The sequence below is a fragment of the Giraffa tippelskirchi genome, chromosome 4, assembly GCF_054371585.1.
Source record: "Giraffa tippelskirchi isolate mGirTip1 chromosome 4, T2T-mGirTip1v1.2.pri, whole genome shotgun sequence".
Taxonomy (NCBI): domain Eukaryota; kingdom Metazoa; phylum Chordata; class Mammalia; order Artiodactyla; family Giraffidae; genus Giraffa; species Giraffa tippelskirchi.
Genome location: NC_137278.1, coordinates 104,615,453 through 104,628,405, shown reverse-complemented (window position 1 = coordinate 104,628,405; position 12,953 = coordinate 104,615,453). Strand labels below are relative to the sequence as shown.

At 40.1% G+C, this 12,953-nt stretch overlaps 1 long non-coding RNA gene across 1 annotated transcript; it reads left to right on the top strand.

Annotated features, from left to right (window-relative positions):
- Positions 1-432: 432 nt before the first annotated feature.
- On the top strand, positions 433-9,581 carry LOC145503756 (uncharacterized). Its single transcript, XR_014051727.1, has 3 exons — positions 433-902; positions 4,291-4,447; positions 9,428-9,581. It is a non-coding gene; the product is annotated as an uncharacterized LOC145503756 (long non-coding RNA).
- The last annotated feature ends 3,372 nt before the right edge of the window (positions 9,582-12,953 follow it).

Genomic DNA, 12,953 nt, shown 5'->3' with positions numbered 1-12,953 from the left:
CCCCTCAGTTTCTGAGATGTTTCTATTTAGAACAGTTATAAGACTAAACTCTTTTATGTTATTAGTTTCATTTGCATGGCCTATTGAACGTTTTTAAAATCAGTTTTTATAGTTCTAAACCAGTGCATTAATTATCATTATTATCATTATTAAATATCAATGTATAATGACATCATGATATCATTTTAAATTTGGGGTTTCATATTGTCAATGCTGTTGCTATTACTATTATTATAAATATTATTTATGACAGCAGTATATTGTCTGATGATTCAGTATCTGAGCCTGAATTTCCCAATATATAGTACAGTAGTCTACTGACAGCACCATTCTGATAAACTAAGTCAAAATAACTGTGTGCTCAGTCATGTCCAACTCTTTGTGACCTCATGGACTGTAGTCCACTAGGCTCCTCTGTCCATGGAATTCTCCAGGCAAGAATACTGGAGTGGGTCACCATTTCCTCCCCCAGGGGATCTTCCCAACCCAGAGATGGAGCCCACATCTTCTATACCGGCAGGAGGATTCTTTACCCACTGAGCCACTGGGGAAGTCTCAAGCCAAAATAAATATTTCTATATATTTTTCAACTTAGAAGCATAAACTAATCAAAAAAGTTTCTGGATCAAGTCAGTGAGGCAAATTTATCAAAGCAAGGGGGTAAACATTTCTATTAATGGTGCTTGACATCATATAACTTTTCTGAAATGGATGTTAACAACCATCTTCAGAAAACTATTTAACACTTTATTTCTATATTTGGCAATTATAGCCCCCAGACTTATTCCACAAGTCATCTCTGTTTTTCCCTTTACAAAAGAAGGCAATGGGATCTTTTCCCCTGTCAATGACTGCAGTATATCTCTTGAAGCTCACGTTGATAAAATTCAATATGGAGTAAGGTTAGAACACAGTTCTAAGTATTTCCTTGTATTTGTTTATTTTCCTTTCATAGGTCTAAAATTAACGATTGCTGGTTGATGATAGTTAATCATTTTACACATTTGGGGCACAGTTCAATAGCTGAAGTTTCAGGCAGCTATGTAGTATAAAATATTCATTTTTTAAAGGAGAAAAAATCTTATTCATTGTCTAAGCCCACACCTCTTCATGGCATCCTATAAACCTAGTTTTGTAGAAAACATTTCGGCATTTAGTCTTTACTACACATGTAGAATTTATCATGTATCTTTAACCTATGATAATATTTATAGAATTTCATAATTTTATCCCTATTGGTCAGTTTTGCTAGACTGTAGTTCAAAGCATTTTTATTGTAGTTATTTATTTCCTCTTCTAAATGCCTGTGTTTATCCCTAGATAAATGCCACTGAATGACCTGAATTAGTTAGGCCTCTTGGTAGCAGATTTCCAGGTACAATATATATTTGCCAAGCTATATTTATAAAATCAAGTCTCAAAAGTGCCTCATCTCATATGTTTTAAGCTAACATACAATATTGTAGAATTGTTGGAAGCGGAAACCTTCCATGTTTAGTACTTTTGATAGCACTATAAATACAAGCAATCCAATTTAGCAGTGATAAATGCTGCCTTCCGAATTCCAATCATATCTGTCTTTAGTTGTAGCAATTTCCAATAAAAAAAAAACTAGGGTGATGCTCAGACACATATTATTTTTAAGACCTAGAAATAAAGACCTGGACTAAGGCCAGTCACTTGAATTGTGGGAATATCCATTCCAAGAATATCTTTTATTGTTATCACCTCTCACTTGTCGCCATGATGTATTAGACTGTCCAAGCTTCCTTACCACTGGAAAAAAAAACTTTTATTTTACATTATTTATCTTGTTCTTCTTGCATGCATTCTGCCTCTCTGTGAGGTATTATTCAACTCATTCTTTTAAATAAATCCACAAGAACCTTGGTGTCAAAATACCAAAATGACCATTTGGGTTTTGTTACTCTCATTTCCTTAGAATGAGAACATAAAGTTTCCAAAGTTCTTTTATATTCCATTAAATAAATGGAATAGGACAGGAAATTTTCAAACAAGCTAATGACCACTTTTCATTTGATGACTCAATCTCAATTGCTGTATTTTTTCCATTTTAAAATGACATTAGCTGTGCATGCATCATAAATTTAATAACAGCTCTTTAGGAAAAAACATACCACGACATTAATGCACACAATTGATTTTAACTAACTAAGGACAGCTTATGTTTACTCATAGAAATACATATCACTGACTTTTTGAGTACACTGGTGTGGTAGACACGGAGATGAGCCATTCAGAAGGACTATAGGGAGGGTATCAGTAGACAGCCTCCAACTATCAGCTCCTTTAGGGTCTGCCTCAACTGCAGAGTCACTCAGGCTGACCAAAGCCAGCCTTCTCAGACCAGCCGTATTTCAGAGGGTACAGAGGGTAAGCCATTTGAGGCAGACCCACAGCACCTTGATAGGTGTCACACCCTTGGGAACTTCCTGGGTGAAATCTGAAACTGACCCCCAGGCTCTGAGAGCAAGAAGAGACCAAAGAAAGAAGACCATTCGGTAGGTGGCAAAGTTAACAAACAAGGGAACTTACATGCAAGGCTTGTCTTGAATGGCCATAAGATGAGTAGACGTCTGCGCCTGTCCTCCAGAATCTTAAAAGCTGATATGTGTGTCTGCTTAGTCACTCAGTCCTGTCCAACTCTTTGCAGCCCCATGGACTGTAGCCCGCCAGGCTCCTCTGTACTTGGGGATTCTCCAGGCAAGAGTGGGCTGCCATGCCCTCCTCCAGGGATCTTCCCAATCCAGGGATCAAACCCAGGCCTCCCACATTGCAGGCAGATTCTTTACCAGCTGAGCCACCAGGAAAGGCCAAGAATACCTACCGGAGTGGGTAGCCTATCCCTTCTCTGGGGGCTCTTTCTGACCCAGGAATCCAGCTGGGATCTCCTGCATTGCAGGCAGATTCTTTACCAACTGAACTACCAGGCAGTGACCTTAATTGGGTTCAATCACATATACAGTCTATTCTAGATGGTCTCAACAACACATTGCTCTCTCAAGGCTATGTCCTTGAAAATGGCTTTTACTTGGAAATGACGGGCAGAACATACATTCCAAGGACAGGGGAGGGAGTGAGGAGCCTTGGGTTATCCGGGTCCAGTTTGCATAGTTCAACTAGCAATCACATTCTCTCCATAAGCTCCTCCAATACTCCACCCCTCAGGACCAGCTCTACAATTGAATAAGCCTCCTCTTTTACAATGTGTCCTGAGCACTCAGCAAGGGGTTCCACCAGCATGGAAGTGGCTCATCTGGGGGCTATTTGGCTGCACTGGAGGCAGATATCATAGTAACCACAGAGGCACATGCAAGAGAAAATACAGACTAAAATAATGATTTTTAACGTAAGTAATGATTTTTTCCACCAAAAGCCCCAGGATCTGAACCACCGATTTATTAAGTCCCTTAGATAGAAGACCAGGTCATTCAGGGTGTTCATTTGTGTCCGCATGTGATTTAATAAAGATGATAAATTAGCAGACGCATCGGGTATGACCATACAATGTTCTATTTGGGTAATGACACAGGAGCTTCTTTACAAGGCCCTTCCTATTTTGTAGGACGGTTTTTCTCAACAGAGATACCTCAGTGTTCAGGGAGGACAGGCTTTCCCGGATGACATTTGAGGCTTGCTGGGGGAGTATGGCAAGGGCTTCTCAGTGTGCTATAACATCCTCCAGGCCAGTTAAGGGGTAAAGACAGTGGCCAAATGGCTGTACCAGTGGAAATGAGAGCGTGCCCATCAGGCCTTGAGAAAAGAGAGGTTGGCCATTTTTGTTACCGTGGGCAGATTCTCCCTGGTGCCCAGGAAAACCCAAGGTACAGCATCCAGTCAGCCAGGCGGAAGATTTGTGTGCGGAGCCGCTGGTACCCATTCAAGGCTCTGCAACAAATACTTGCAGAGTGCAACCATCGGTGTGAAAGTAGCCACCGTCCTTGAACGTCCAGAGTGTAACAGAAAGCATTCCAGTGATATCCATCCCACAGGACACCGAGCTGAGCTCCCATGCTATCAGCAGCTTCCCAATGGCTATTTATTTTACACAGGGTAAAATAGATTTATATATATATACATATATATACATATTTATATGCATGTGAAAAGTGAAAGTGAAAGTCTCTCAATCATGTTCAACTCTTCGTAACCCCATGGACTGTACCATCCATGGAATTCTCCAGGACAGAATATTGGAGTGGGTAGCCTTTCCCTTCTCCAGGAGATCTTCCCAACCCAGGTATTGAACCCAGATCTCCTGCATTGCAGGTGGATTCTTTACCAGCTGAGCCACAAGGGAAGCCCAGGAATACCGGAGTGGATAGCCTATCCCTTCTCCAATGGATCTTCCTGACCTAGGAGTCGAACTCAGGTCTCCTACATTCTTTACCAACTGAGGTGGATTCTTTACCAACTGAGCTATCAGGTAAGCCCAACCTATGCGTGCGGATATCTAGTTTTCAGAAAAATGAATAGGTGTGCACAACCACAAGGAGAGAAGCAAATGCAGCACCATAGTAAAAGTGATTCAATCTGCATGATGGGTATAAAAAGGATATGGGTGTTTTTTATACAATTCTTGCAAGTCTTGACCTTTAAAATTATTACATAATAAACTTATTTAAATCTCACTGAAGTATTGACTCAGCTAGTTTGACCCCAGTGCTATAATAAAATGACACCACATACAGGAAAAATGTGGGGAGGATGAGAAGCAGATCCTTAAAGGAAAGTGCTAGAGAGATGATAGCAAGAGTATCCTATGTTCTAGGTTTTGTTTACTTCCTTATCTACTGAGTTGGCCAAAAAAGTTCATTCAGTTTCTTCCATCGGCTATTACATAAAAGTTCATATTTTCCTTATATGAATTCTGTATAGTGGGAAGTTGTACCATTTCTTTTTAATTTCAGTTAAAATATTTAATACCTGGAGAACACCTGAATGACAATCCTTTTTATACCCATAATTAGGTCACACCAACATCTCTACACTTTATTTCAGTTTCAGGTCAATCTGGCTACAAAGTCATACCTTTCCCATCTGACCTTATTTCACCCAACTGTGGTATCAGAATAATATTTCAAATGGCACTGGGACCCTAAATGTATTTCTATTTACAAATACTTTAAGATATTGTTTAAGTATTATAGAAACAATACAAGAAACAGTTAAAATAACTCATCTCAGAACAAACTATTTATAGTAAACTAGTCAGGAGCCTAAACGTAAATTTAAAAATAAAAACATTAAATGCAATACAATAACCAAAGATAATACTCTGATATCACCTGAGTGTGTTGCTGAAGTTGACAACTAATCTCATTTCACTAGGCCAGGTAGACGGTTCTGGGAAATTTGTTGTTACCTATAGAAGAGATCTACAGCCAAATATGTTTTGGAAAAATGTTGGGTAAAACTAACATTAAACAGGTCCTGGTAATAAGCTAATTTATTATATGTGCATCTTTAAGAAGCAACTAGCCTCTGCAGCATCTAGTATTTGACAATGGAATCCTGTGTGTGTGTGTGTGTGTGTGTGTGTGTGTGTGTGTGAAGCATCTTATGGGCTGTATTAGGACATCATTGATAACTTCAGCTGTGAGTAGCCACAGTATGGTACTGGGTTTGGTTCTTCTCCATCTCACTCTGTCCTTCCATCTTCTGGACTTGTAACCTCCTTTTCTACTCCCACTTCCCACTCTTGTCTGTGTCCCTCTCACATGAACATTCATCAGGGCATATTGGTCATACCTTTGAATCTACTGGAATATAATAATTGCATAACTATATGCTGCTGAGTCAGTGTGACGTTGTTCTCTGGAGTCAGGCAGACCTGAAGTCTGGCCCCACCATTCCCCAGCTGTATGACTTTAGGTGGATTACATGACCTAAACCTCAGTTCTCCCACATTTGAGAAAACTAAAATGCATACCTTATGGGGTGGCTGGAAAATTTAATGAGATGATACTTATAAAAGGCTTGGGGCATTGTGTCTAGCATGTAATAAGCATGTTTGATAAATGTGTACTCTCATGAATGTGATGTGTCTACAATCACGCAAAGGTCAGTACATGACCTGTACTCCAATTGAACCTGAATATTTCTATTTCTATCCTCTTTGCTGTTAGATCAATGAATGAAATGCCAAAGTGCTAGCAATGTAGCTCTCTGTGTATATAACAAAGACCACCCCTCTTCTCTGTGCCTTTCTTGGAAAATACTGATGTGCCCCGGCGCTGCCCAATGATAGAAGCACGGTGTGTCTTTCACCCCCTTGCTCTACTGAATGTCCAGGGCCCTCTTGTAGCTGACAGTGTGCATGGGTGTTGCACAGGGGCATCGTCACAGGCTGAGAACAGTGGCTCTGAGAAGACCAAAGATTCACACAGGATGTTCCTCCCACTCACTTGATGACTCTGAATATGGGCAGCCTAAGGTCTCACATTCTCAACACCCAGAAAATTAGTAAACAAGCTGTCAGACATGAGTGGCATGACAGTGTGACTCAGACACAGGACAATCTGTAGGCGAGATGGTGGAAGACATAAGCTGTGTAATGCTTAGTCACTCTGGACACCCTCTGCTGGTAGGCTGCCCCAGAGCAGTAATTTGGGTCGGTCCTCTAGTCCCGCTCAGCTCTGGAGCCTAAGAGGAGGCCCTCTCATTGGTCCTCCTCTTGAATCGTTGACTTGGCAACTTCTGAGCAGCAGAACTAGTATAAGAGCACTCCCAGAAATGGGACTCGGGCATCTGGACATCACACCGCATTCTACACTGCTTTTTGTCTCACCTCTCTTCCCTAACCTGAGAACCTGTTGGGAGTCTGCTAGCCCAAATGCAGACTTCATGCAAGTCCAGAAAAAGCCCTTTCCTCCTCTTCTGTCATCTATCGGAAAACCATCCAGTAATGTTTTAAATCTAAGCCAGGTGACTAGAGCAGCCGTGCACATGCACAGGGCAGACTAGCTCGTTCGTCAGTACATACCCTGAGTCTTGTCTCCTCTTCTTTAAACTCTTAAACTAACAAAACTAATCTCATTCTTTTTATCCTCTTTTTCCAAACTTGCCTTCCCTGAACCCTTAACCTTCCCTTAAAAGGAATCTACTTTTGGTGGTTTAGAGGTGAAAAAGGGGACTAGAGGCTAGGCAAACACCAGTTAACTCATATCAAATAATTCTCATAATATATACTCTAAACAGTGCTTGTAAACTCTGCTAAAACATGCTGCCACTGCTGAGATGGGAAAAGTTCTATTGACTTCCCTAGCTTTAGGTAGAAACAATAATAACTTCTTTTTTATTTTTTTTGAAAGTCATCACTTTTTTTAAAATAGTGGAATAATGACTTTATTTTTAATTTTTGGCCTCACCCCACAGCATGTGGGGCTTAGTCTCCCAACCAGGGATCAAGCCTGCACCCCATGCATTGGAAGTCAGAGTCTTAACCACTGGACCACCAGGGAAGTCTCAAGAGAGAAACATAACTTCCTAGTTGAGTGTTATCTGGAAGATTCTTCCCAGTTACTCAGAAGCTCCTAGGATGGATTTAGCAAGCATCTATATAGTACCCTGTCTCCTATTTTTAAAAGTTACTCTCCTGCCTTCTCTGAGTTTTGCCACTTAACTATTTATTCAAAAGAAAAAGAAAAAATTTACAGAGACAAGCATGCAGTATGAAGCAGATGTACATTTTAGAATGTTCACATGAAAAATAAAATATCTACAACACGCCAACAGGATCAGTGATTCTCAAAGTGGTGTCCAAACTAACAGCACCAGTATCACTTGAAAACTTGTTATAAGTGCAAATTCTTTGGCTCCACCCCTGTATGAGAAACTTTGGGGATGAGGCCAAGCAGTCCATGCTTGACAACAACTCCAGGTGATCCTGATGTTTGCTCAAGTTTGAGAACCACTGCTCTAAATGCTAAACCAATGAAAGCCATTTCAAAGATTTAAAAAGGAATTCTTAATACTGTTCTATTTATCTGTGTCTCTCTATGGAAGAGGGCGAGGGCGGGATGATACGGGAGAATGGCATGGAAGCATGTAAATTATCATATGTGAAACAAATCGCCAGTCCAGGTTCAATGCATGATACAGGGTGCTCGGGGCTGGTGCACCAGGATGACCCGGAGGGATGGGATGGGGAGGGAGGTGGAAGGGCGGTTCTGGAAGGGGAAAACATGTACACCCATGGTGGATTCATGTCAATGTATGGCAAAACAAATACAATATTGTAAAGTTAAAAAATAGAAAATAAACTAATTAAAAATAAATAAATAAAAATAAAAAGAATTCTTCACTCCACCAACAAATATTTAACAATAGTCACCTAGTTCCACATCAGTTAACCACGGGGACTGATTTCATTTCCTTCAGGCTCTCTCTCCAGGTATGCCTTGGCTGTCTTTTGAGGACTCAAGACTTACTGAATACTTTTCAATTTTCAGGCAAGGTCAAGAACTTTGTCCTGAAAGCCAGTTCACAGAACCACACATCAACTTCCTATTGCTCCCATCACTGAAGTTGGACCCTGATTCTCAAACTCTTGTTACTTCCTTCAGGCTTCATGACATAGGCATCCCTGGTAGCTCAGCTGGTAAAGAATCCACCTGCAATGCAGGAGACCCGGGTTCGAGACCTAGGTCGGGAAGATCCCCTGGAGAAGGGGTAGACTACCCACTCCAGTATTCTTGGGCCTCCCTGGTGGCTCAGATGGTAAAGAATTTGCTTGCAATGTGAGAGACCTGGGTTCAATCCCTGGGTTGGCAAGATCCCCTGGAGGAGGGCATGGCAACCCACTCCAGTATTCCTACCTGGAGAATCCCCATGGACAGAGGAGCCTGGCGGGCTGCAGTCCATGGGGTCGCAGTCGGACACGACTGAGCCACTAAGCACACACAGAGCTAGACAAGTGGGTTACAAGAGTAACCCACTCTGGGATATAATGCCTTAAACATCTTATGCCAGTTTGTATTGGAGTTGAGCCTACTATCCCACTCAAACTAAATGTTCTGGTTAACCAACTCCTGCACCCTTCCGATACCTTTCCCTATTTAGCACTATTTCTGTCCATTTACCCAACAGCAGTGGCCAGGTTGCCACATAGACTAAACATGGTATATCTTTTTGACTTGTCTGCTTTCTCCTACGTCCTAATATCCGGTCTCCACGACCAAATGATTTCACTAAACCAGTGGTTGCCAATCATCACTGCTATAGACTGCAATGTATCCCCCAAAACATATATGGTGAAGCTCTATCCCCCTAATACGACTGTATTTAAAGATAGGCCTTTAAGGGCATAATTAAGTCTAAGTGAGGCCATCAGGGATGGGGGGGCGGTGGTTGCCTAATCTGACTGGACTGGTAAGAACACATCAGAGATTCTTTTTCTCCTCAGGCGCACAGAAGAAGGTTGAGGGAAAGTATAGTGAGAAGGTGGCCATCTACAAGCTAAGAAAGAGAGGCCTTCCTGGAAACCAACGCTGACAGCACTTCGATCTTGGGACTTCTACCCTCCAGAACTAGGAGAAAATAAATTCCTGATGCATAAACCACCTAGTCTGTGATATTTTATTAAAGCAGCCTGATCAGACTCATACAATCGTGTAGGAAAGGCTTTTAAAAATACATATCCCTAAAAGGATGATTCAATTTGCCTGAGGTGTGGTCCTCACATGAACACTTTTTAGAATCTTCCAAGATTATTCTGTGTGCATCCAAGGTTGAGAAACACTGGGACTGTCCTTTCTTTGTGAAGTTGAACACTTGGGCCTACTTTTTTTAAGTCTGTCCCATTGACATAATTTGAGATGATGTTTTTATATTTTAGACAGATCTGTGTATTTGTTCTCCTATTCAAGGAAGCCCCAAATAGATAAGGAAGATATGGTTACAGCTTGCCAGCTTGAACAACAGAATGTAAACTGAGCTTGAAATTAAAATAATTTTAGAATAAATCAGTTGAAGATTTTTAATGCAATGAATTATTAAAGATATCTTATTTCCCCATTGAAAAATAATTTTCAAAGAAAGAAACAAAATTAGTAAAGAAATCTCTAACAATCCTATAAACAAGATAGGGCCCTAACCTAGGAGCACAACATTTGAGAAACATTGTCTAAATGTGCACTAAATTAAAAGAAGGTGCCAGTACTCTACTTAATTCACCTTCTCAAGAGCATAATACAGCATGATTGAAGGTAACAAGAAATTTTTCTGAAAAAAAAAATCTCACTAACATCTTCAAACTGAAAGGAAATATATTCTACAGGGTTCAACTGCAGAAAATAAAATCCACTCTAGTTACTTGAAGCAGAACAGGATTTGATGAAGGAAATTAAGTGCTTACAAAATTGTTGGGAGATCAGAAGAAATGGGGTTGAATCTGAACAGCTCCCAAAGCCGAACAGCTTCTGCTGTGATCGGGAAAGCTTCTTCTTCAGGAACCTACTGAATCAGGAAGCCACGTTCTGAATGATGAGTCTTTAGCAGATGACACCAGAACCATGCAACCTCTGTCATTCCCTATCCATATAAACAAAACAGATGCTTTACATCCTGCCTCTCTGCCCATGTGACTCAATCACTAATCAACGTATCATAAAAATGCTTCTAAATCATGTCCAGAACCCTACCTGCAAGGGAGGCTAGGAAATGAGGTTTTTAAGTTTTTCAGCCTTTGATTCTAGAAGAAGATTGAAATATTTGTTTATAAAGCTACTTTCATGTACCTGGCATCCACATACAACCTACTTTCCATACCTGTATTTTCAAACAACCTCCATAACATAGCTATCAGGGGCAGTTTTCTAGCCGTAGATGAATAATCCTAGAAGGTGTTCAAGAGCATTACTAACAGTCCAGGCATACTCATCTCTCTACCTCCCCCTTGATAATTAAGATCAATTATGGCAGATAAAGTAAGAATAGTCTCCTTTTCCTAAAATGGCCAGTTGATGGTCTCGTATTCCAATTAAATTCTTGCATCTGCTGAGGGATGCAATCCTCTCCTAGATACTGAAGAGCTCTAATCTAGGAGAGCCTCAAAGTTAAGCAATGAGAAGCAAGATTTCCTAAATAGGTCATTTGGTGTGATAGAGATACCGTTCCCTACTCTCTTACTTTGTTCTCAGGCCCTGTTATTCCAGCTATAAGAGAAACATGTTGGTCAGTGGTTCCAAGTAACTACCGCATCTACAAAGCAGTATTCCAACCTTGTAAAGTGTTATCTCTTAGGGGCTGCCATAACTGAGTCTTCGATGGTCCAGTCCACCATTTCATAAGGGTGACTGCTTCTGAACGGATATTACCAGTTAACCTCCTAAGTATGAACCTGAAGATCTATTCCTTTTGCTCTAAAATTAGTTCTTTAACCAGAAAAGGTATTGTGTTGGATACTGTGAATAAGCTATTTAGTTACTAAAACAGTTAGCAGAAACACAATAAGCAGAGAAGGCAAATCCAAATCCAGATTGAGCAATCCATTTCCAGTGAGGAAAATCACTGACCTCTCTATGACAGAAGTGGCTTAATATAATCTAACTACCACCTGGGCATTATTATGCTTCTGGTAGTTTAGACACTTAGTTATACATCAACTGTAGTGGAAGAAAAGTCATGTCATTGAGCTGATGTAGAACCTCCTCCACCTGTGAAACCACAGCCACTTTGCTCTTTAACCCAAGGGGCAAACGCTGGAGTGTCTGGAAGAAGATTGTCTTTCCCATGTACCAAGTGATTGTGATGTTTAATGATTTTGAGAACTTCATCTCCAAAGTAGGACCTTTGGGAGGGCAGTTGTAGAGAACATATGACTCAAGATTAATAAGATACATAAGCTCTGGAGATCTACTGTAAGACTAGTACCTATAGCTATCAATACTGTGTATTTTGTAGTGTTAATTTTATATGCTTTATGTATCTATCAGTAGAGGAACTCTCTTTAGCAACATGCAGGAAAAAAACAAATACAAAAAAGACAGAACACTTTTTTATACCTCACTATGTTCTTTGATTATATGTCTTTTCTTTAAATTTCTGCCAGATTCTTTGTTCCAATGATTATGCATTTTTTCTTTTTCTAACTATAGTTTAAAATGAAAAAAAGTAGTAGAAGAGAACATATTAAGTATATGTTCTTAATACACTTTTAAAATTTTATTTAGTTTCAACTGAAGGATATTTACAATATTTGTTTGATTTCTGCCTTACATCAACTTGAATTAGCCATGGGTGTACAGATGTCCTCTCCCTCTTGAACCACCCTCTTACCTCCCACCCTTTCCCACCTGTCTAGGTTGTTACAGAGACCCAGTTATACTTAAAATTTGCTAAGAAACAAACCTCATATTAAGTATTCTTACCACAAAATAATGATGATGGTGATGATAAAGGGGGTGGGAGGAAACTTTGGGAGGTAATGGATATGTTTCGGGGAGTTGATGGTGGTAATGCCTTTGCAGTATACATTTATCCCCAAACTCATTGAGTTATACACATAAAATATGTACAGCTTTTTACATATTGATCATACCTTAATAAAGTTTTATTTTTTTTAATGAAAATAAAAAGATCACATGACTCAGTCTCTGGGTCCATCTGAAAGTTTCATCAACAAACCTCTTCTTCAAATTTCCTTGTCAAAAATCCTCCAATCTTATATTTCTCAACCCACTAGCCATTGGCTGTTGCCCATGAATCAAAATGTATGCTACATTCAGCCATCTTTCATTCTGCACAAGGTACACCACTAGACTGTATCACTAAATCGCCTGTCCCTTGGAAGGATTTCCTTCCTCCCTTGTCTTACTATAACACCCTGAGTAAATCTGCAATGTTTCAGCAGTCAGTCCACTTCGGCTTAAGCCACATAGTATGAGGAACCGTCTATTAACAAACTTGTATATTTTTCTTTCTCAGGTTAT